We start from the raw sequence: 8,093 nt of genomic DNA on the forward strand, positions 1-8,093 counted from the left end.
ACTGTCTTTTTCCCCATACTCTCTATCTTGATATGTAACATAGTTCCTTTGTTTTAAGTGAAAATGGAGTTATTAAATCCTGTGTTGATTTATGGTTAAAAATTAAAATTCTTCAAGGAAGGAGATCTCTTAGAATAAGTTGATATATCCTGTGATTTCTAAAAATTTTCCTCCAAGTATTTTAGAATTTGTGTGAATAAATATAGCGTATATATTTTCCACTTACTTCCATTATTTGTATTGTCGAATTATTCCTACTGCAATCTTATTTGAGAACATGTACAGATAAAGCCACAGCGACACAGAACACTTACATAAATGAAAAGACAAGGGTATTTATTTAAAATGTAATTTGTCAATTGCTTAAATTTCAACAGGATATTTATTAGTAAAATGTAATTCCTGTAAAAAAAAGTATTTGTTTTACTTTTAAGTTAGACTTAACCTTAATGCTTTTCAGCATAAGATTTAACTGGGATGGTTATAACAAAGCCACTGTTGTAAATTATAGATGACTCAATTGCTTCTTTGAGGATATCAATAGATGTAATTACTGTCTTATCACCACTTAGCTACATATCCTTAAATGAATTTCACCATTGGTGAAAAATCATTATTTGCATGAGTTCTTTGTGTATATTTACTTGCTGGCATATAGCTACCATTTAAGCATAATAAATCTTGTGTAAAATATCAAACCCTTCCTGTCACTCCATCTTTATTCCCACAGTGACTCTTCAAATTTATTAAATTAACTGCAACTTAAGCAAAGGCGATATATTCTAACTCTTTGGATAAAGTGTAAAGTTCTCATTCATCATTCTATGCCTTCAATAATAAGCTTGAATGATTTTTTCACTTACTTATTTTTTTACCGAACCAAATATTCTAACCAATGTGTTATCATCATATAAAATTAACCACAAAGTATTTAAAAAGTGCAGCATAGTACCACTTGATTTTTATTATACTTTGAAAGGCAAATGAAGTAAATCAAGGAGAAACAAATCTAAAGGCAGTGCTGAAGTGAAGTTCAGCCTTTGAAAAAGGCTTCCTATTAATCACAGACCTGACCTTTTCATTAAGGGGCACTTGTTGGAGTCATTGACACGGTTACAGCATTCATATGTGTGAACTGTACTCCATGGTATTCATGTACTGGGGAAGGCATAGTGAAATTAGATTCTCTCCCTGTAGGGGGTAGACATTGACCGCTATTCAATGCCAACAATTGTCGGTTTAAGTATTTCATGAAGAATGACTTTTAAACTGCATTTACTCTACCATCAGTAATGTCAAATGCAATTCTTAAAGAAATATATTTAACAAGCAATAATTAATTAAACCTCTCATAGCAGCAACTTTATCCAAGATAAATCATTTCTGAATATACACAAAGGAGTCATCAGGATTCTACCGTCATGGTTTTTAAACCATCAATTTCAATGATGTCCATCTGTAATAGTTAGAAAACAAAAACAAAACGCTGGCTGGTAGGGAATTATTTAAACAATGCAACAGTGTTTTATCCAGTTTCACCTGTCTATGTACCCTATATATGTACATTGTCTTTTGAGACAACAATGCCTTCCAGACTAATTTTTTAAAAAAGCCTAAGTTAAAAAAAATCCTTGAATGATTGCAAAGAGCTATTATGACGTGCTGACAGTTTTTAACTGCATCCTTTTTAATATTATTATCTTTGGGCAATATGTGATGCATTGAATTTAGAATCCTAACTGGAATCTTTGTCAGAGCATATGTCCCATGCGTTTATTTCTTACATGGAACATCATACATTTGAACAGCAAACACATTCTTTCACATTGGCTGACATTCCACCTGAAAAAGTCCACCACAGTTAGCTTGTTAACACAATTCAGGATATATGGTATAGTAGTAAAAAGATTCCCCCATAGCCAAGTAAAAATCAGAGTAGGGGGCTCAAGGAACAGGGCTGCATTTAGATCAAATCTGAACTTGAAGTTCAAATATAGTTTAATAGTGAATCTCAAGTTGTAAATGCAAAGTAAACGCAAAGTGAAGGCTGCTTTAAACCAAGCATGAAAGACCAAAAAGTCAAAGTTGAGATTTCCTACATCTGGCTTTAATATCTTTTCCTATGCTATCAGACAAATGACCTTTGTTTTGTTTTGTTTGTTTAAAAATTCATTATCATTGTCATTGCTGCTACAACTTAATACTGCGTTTAGTTTTTAGCATCTTTTCTTTGGTAAGAGATTGAGCTGTAGAATGGATTTGTTGAGCAAAAATTTCAGGCAAATGCCATACATTAGCAAACAGTGACATAACAATACAGCTATGCAGAAAAGTTGAAAACTATTTTCGAGAAAAGTATGTGCTTCTTACATATTTTTTTTATTGTCAGAACTGTGACGAAACACTTGCTACCATCATTCCTGACAGCAATAAAGGACATTTCACCCAGAAATAGTGAGTAATATGCCAGGCTACAGGATTGAATTAGCAATATTATTAGCACCACATTTTAGTTCCGAGACCTTCTGAATGAGGAAGGCACTTGCAGAGTATTTAAGCTTCAGTGACAGTGCCAAGGCACTGTGCAAAACGAAACCGGAGGAAATCCACAGGGTTATGAACGCAGGCTTTTTGCTAGTTCACTTTTGCAGTCTTTAGAGGATTCCCTGAGAGTAAACATCCTTAATTAATTCCCAAGTAAAAGAAGAATAAATTTTCCACTTACTGCATTTGCTGTCCTTTGTCCACACGCTGAAGTCAAAGAGCTGTTCTGCTGTTCTTACCTAGCTCCAGGTTGCCCTCCGGATTAGGCATAAATGTGAGCGGCAGGAAGCGTGTTGACTCTGTAACTGTACAAGGAGCAGCCCATCTCACTGCTGCTAGCGAGCCGGTCAGGACAGAGTGCTAAACTTCAGCATGAGAGCACGGCATCTATTACCCCTGAGGCTCTACCATTTCACCTACACCTGGGCGGATCTATCAAGCTTCATCTCTATTAGAGCTATTTGACTCTGTGGTTTAAGAGGGAGGAGGAAAAAAAAAAAAAAGAGGCTTGCCGTTGTCACACTTGTTTCCTATTAAAAGGCCTTACGGTGGATTGAGTAATTGTGTACGAAGGTAGTCTGGCTGGCAGATGTGTGCAGCCCCAGCGGAGCCCTAGATTCAAGGCAGATGGGTTGTACCAGGGCGCAAACAACATTGAGAGAGAGAGAGGCGTGATTAAAACAGCAGGCCTCTGTTTTATAGTGCTGGAAGTGGGGTAGCATTAAAGCTCCTGGGAATCAGAGTTCCCCAAATGGCACTACTCTATAGAAAGAAAAACAATAAATTCAATAAAAAAGAAAGATGTTCAAGCTACAGAAGTTATAGAGGTATTTATAATATTCACTTTAACTATTAATGAAGGATTAAATGAAGCACCTTTCCCCCAATACTCCAACTGAACTTAATTAAAACTACTCAATCATGGGTCATCATGGGTTATTGATAGTGTTAATGTGATGGATTTGAAACAGATCCCTCATTCTGCCGCATAAGCCATGGTTATCTTTTTAATCTGAATTAAATTGCTTTAAGGAGATTTACACTGTCAGGCAGATTGACATTCTGCAATAGGACTTTTTTTTTTTTTTTTTTTTTTTTTTAATGTGGTTGAGGCCAATGGTTAAAAAAAAAAAAAATCCGCTTGTAGGTATTTCTGCCTGCATACCACACATTATCTCAAGCACCTTAACCCATGGAAACTTTAGGGCTTTCTGTGTCACCTCTCTGACAATCAAAACTAATCAGAATGTGTATAATAATAATAATCAGAATGAATATAATTCACTTTCCCAAATCAGAATCGTTTGATCTATTTTCCTATGTCGTTGAGAGCTACTTCCCTTTGTTAAATAGTGCACAACTACTATTATTAATAATGATGATGGTAATTAAACAGTTGCTACATGCATTATCTCTTTTGAGTCCTACAATGACACCTTAAGGTCAATATTGCTATTATTATCTCTCTTTTTTTCACCTGAGGGAAAGAGTTGGAGTTGGTCACATAGTATGATTTGGAAGCACAATACCATTGGATCTGACTCTAGAATCTTCACTCTTCACTATGTCATACAGTCTCTGTACAAAATAAATTTTATCCTGCACAAAATAAATGATTTTCATCGCTTTCTTTTATAGAAAACTTGGAATGGATTTTTTTCTTTTATTTCTCTTGGTAGTTATAATTTAGAACTAAATACTCAAGCTTTGTGTGTCCAAATAGAAATATTGTCCAGCCCACAGAGAAGTTGCACTAATGGTTCTAAGGATCAATGAGGGGAAGAATTGCTTAAGAACATGTAATTTAAAAATAATTCATTGACACAGTTTCTTATAGTTAAAACATTTGAGCCAATGTTTTTTTAATTTTTTAAAATGTTTTATTAATTTTTGAGAGAGTGCAAGTGGGGGAGGGTGAGAGAGAGGGGGGACAGAGGATCTGTAGCGGGCTCTACGCTAAGAGCAGCTAGCCGGATGTGGGGCTTGAAGTCACAAACCTCGAGATTATCACCTAAGCCAAAGCTGGACGCTCAACCAACTGAGCCACCCAGGTGCCCCAGCAAATGTTTCTTAATATTTCTAACTAGTACACGGCAAGTTAGTGGAAGAAGGAAGAACTAAGAATTTCAATAAATAAATAAATTCTTAATTTTATATTCATTTTACACATTTCCCTAAATCAATCCAAATCTATTTTTTGAGTAATAATTTCTTATTCTCCCTCTAATGTTTTACCATTTTCCAGTGAATTAATGCTATATTTGCTCTAATAGAAGCTTATTTTACTCAGTGGTAAAATTATATTACGGAGTATATGAAAAAAAATTTGTTAAAAACCCCTCTCACTTTATTTCTAGAGACAAAAAGACAGAAAATAAGTCTGAAAATAAATTTATACTTCCATGAAAATTTTATTTAAATAATGAAACTTAGGGGCGCCTGGGTGGCTCAATACGTTAAACGTCCGACTTCAGCTCAGATCATGATCTCACACTCCGTGAGTTCAAGCCCTACATCGGGCTCTGTGCTGACAGCTCAGAGCCTGGAGCCCGCTTCAGATTCTGTATCTCCCCCTCTCTCTGCCCCTCCCCTGTTCATGCTCTGTCTCTCTCTGTCTCAAAAATAAATAAAAACATTTAAAAATTTTTAAACAATGAAACTTAGATTTATTTAAAAGTTTTGTCAAAGATAAACAAAATAAAAATCTGGTCATGAATAACAGCATGGTCTTATGCTATATGCCACATTATACTGACATCCATATTTATAGTCCTCTGACTTTGGATGTTTATAATACTCTGCTAAATATTAGCAAAAATGTATTCCTTATATTTCTACCCAAGATATGAGAATAAGAATAAATATGCTTTAAAATGCAAAAAAAAAAAAGTATTAAAAGATGATGAAGGAGAAATATAAGGTATCATAAAAGTGGGTATTGAGCACCAAGAAAAAGGAGCAGAGATAAAAACAAGGAGTAGAGATAAAAATACTGGAGACAAAGCAGACTGTGACTTAAATGTAACCCAAGGGGCCAATGCAACTTGAAGAGACCTAAATGGTTAACTACTGTTTGTACATAGTCACCATTAAGGAGAGGGCCTTTTAAACAATGTCTGGTTATTTTACAGTGTGTGTTTCTATGTGCAAAGATTTGGATGTCCTAAAGACATTATAAGCAAACATTGATATTCAAGTTACAGAAAATATGCTACTGAAAGAATACAGATGTACCTATAGAAATACTTACTGAACAGGAGAGCAATTAATCTTAATTTTCTTTAGTTGGATTTAAGTAAATTAGGTTAAAGTTTATCTGTGACTATTTGAAATCTGTTTGATGAACATCAGCCAAACTTTAGCATTTTCAGAGTTCAAAAATTTTCATTGGAAAAACAAACAAAACTACATCATGGTTTTATATAAAATGCCATGAATACCTTCATTGTGATTTTTTTTTTTTTTTTTTTTTTTTTTGTATCTTGGCTGAAAATGGGACATATTGGAAACATCCCAAGAAACAATGTCCTGGGGAGTTTCCAGTATAACTTATATACCAAAGTTTGGGTAAGAATTGGAGAAGCATACAGACTTTACTGTGATTTATTTCTAGGTTTATTCACAACCAATCATATAAGCCTATTCTCAAGAGAGTCTTTTATACCAAATGTTGTCTAATTTATGAACTAATGATCTAATGCTTGCTGTTCCCCACCCGCCTTAGGAAGGTAAAAATCAGAATTTTCCCAAAAACAAACCCCTTGTCACTGATTTTCACTCCTTTGCATTGAGTTTGTCACCATCCCACCTACACACAGTATCCTCATTAGTTGTCCTGATAGTGACTATGGGCACTGTGGCGATCATATGTGGATGTGATGTTTGATTCGTAAGATTGTTTCAATAAATTCCAAATGTGATCTGCCATTTCCAATTCATTATCAAAATATTTTGTTAAAAATAATGTACAAATATTTCTGTTTTATATTTTTATTCAAATATTTAAGATATTATGTAAATGAAACCAAAATTCATGGTATTTTTATATTATCTGGTTCAAGATTTTATTTAAAAAAAAAAAAAAAACATGTGTGTGACTTGGGCCAAGATTTAAAGCCCAAATGGTGAATAATTTGCGTTCCAAACTGCTTACTTTCGAGTTTAAGGCAATAAAAAAAAAAAAAATGCTTGTGCTGATCCCTGGTAGCAAGTCAGTATTTCTGAATAAAATTGCTTCAACTCTTAAATGTAAATACCCTTTATATGAATTATCTTCAACAATATTCCATATCCTTCCATGTTTCTAACCCATGGTTTCAATACTTGGCCTTGTTAACAAAAGAAATGAAACACACAGAGCCTCATTAAAGCGTGAGATCAATTGTGTCTTCTACATAGAAGTGTTTTTATCTAGTGTGGTTTAGGTGGTTGCAATTGTATGTAAGGTGAAGATGGGGCAGAAAGTTGTATTCCTGCTGGTTCTAGAACAGGGGAAATTGTTATTTTTTTGGTTGTTGTTGACTCTACAGCTCTAAAATACATCATGCATTGGCAGAAAAAAAAAGTGTATATCCCAAACATTAAGTATTCTATTAACTTGATGATATGATTTTAATAGTACAGGATAATATGTCAGTAAGACAGGGTGCACAGGATTAGAGCAGAGGAAATATCTCTATCAGTAGTTCTGAAAAAAAGTATACCTACGTTTGTCAGGTAGATGTGAATAATCAAGAATTTCACAAATACTTAGGAGAATTTTTTTTTATGAGACCAGGCATGATATAATTCTATGACAAAAATACTTCCAACCCTAGTCATCTTCTTACTCTATTAGATCTTAAATACTTTCTTTAAAATGCCCTCTGTCCAAGGTCAAGAGCATTCTTAACAAATTTTTACTGTGGTAAAATGTTAATGATCTAGGAGGAGGAGGAGAACAGTTCCTCCCCTAGAATATTTTCTTAAATTGTTCTTTATCCTCTGGATTAGTTAAAGACATTAGCTAGTGGTCACTGGAAGGCTAGTACAGTACACCTTTCAAAGGACCAGTTGTATCACAGAAGAGTTTTCCTGGGAATTATGAACAGTTTGGGGTATCAAAAATGGAACACAGAACATCAAAAAGGCTCCAAGTTGGTTGAAAGTCTTAATTCCATAAACCCACATGAGGAGGTGAAGCCAAGGAAGGTTTATGTGTGGAAAAAGATAGACCAGGGTGATGGAAAAATTGGGCAAAGGCTGGAGGTAGGGGACACAGGGGAATTTAAATGAAAGGAAAGAGATCTAAAAAATAGTTGTACCAAGTTTAGAATTTTACTTAGGCCAATACGAGAAAATATATAAATTAATTGGAGAATGTTTGTGACTCAATTAATCCAAATGCTAAAACTATAAAATAAAATAATTATTTTCACCATTCTTCAAGATATGTCAGGCAATTTTTAATTCAGCTCAACTGATAACAGCCACTTCTTATTAGCTATTACTGATGTAGACATCATAAAGAAGCAAAGCAAGGCATAGTGTCTGACCCCAAGACATTTTAC

At 34.2% G+C, this 8,093-nt stretch overlaps 1 protein-coding gene across 2 annotated transcripts in view; it reads right to left on the minus strand.

Moving 5' to 3' along the window:
• SEMA3A (semaphorin 3A) overlaps window positions 1–3,090 on the minus strand; it is a 465,628-nt gene extending 462,538 nt beyond the window's left edge. For both annotated transcript variants that reach the window (XM_049641371.1, XM_049641370.1), the window contains exon 1: window positions 2,726–3,090. The gene's annotated coding sequence lies outside the window, so the exon portion shown is untranslated. The remainder of the gene's footprint in view (window positions 1–2,725) is intronic.
• Between the last annotated feature and the right edge of the window lie 5,003 nt (window positions 3,091–8,093).

Source organism: Panthera uncia, chromosome A2, assembly GCF_023721935.1.
Source record: "Panthera uncia isolate 11264 chromosome A2, Puncia_PCG_1.0, whole genome shotgun sequence".
Lineage (NCBI taxonomy): Eukaryota > Metazoa > Chordata > Mammalia > Carnivora > Felidae > Panthera > Panthera uncia.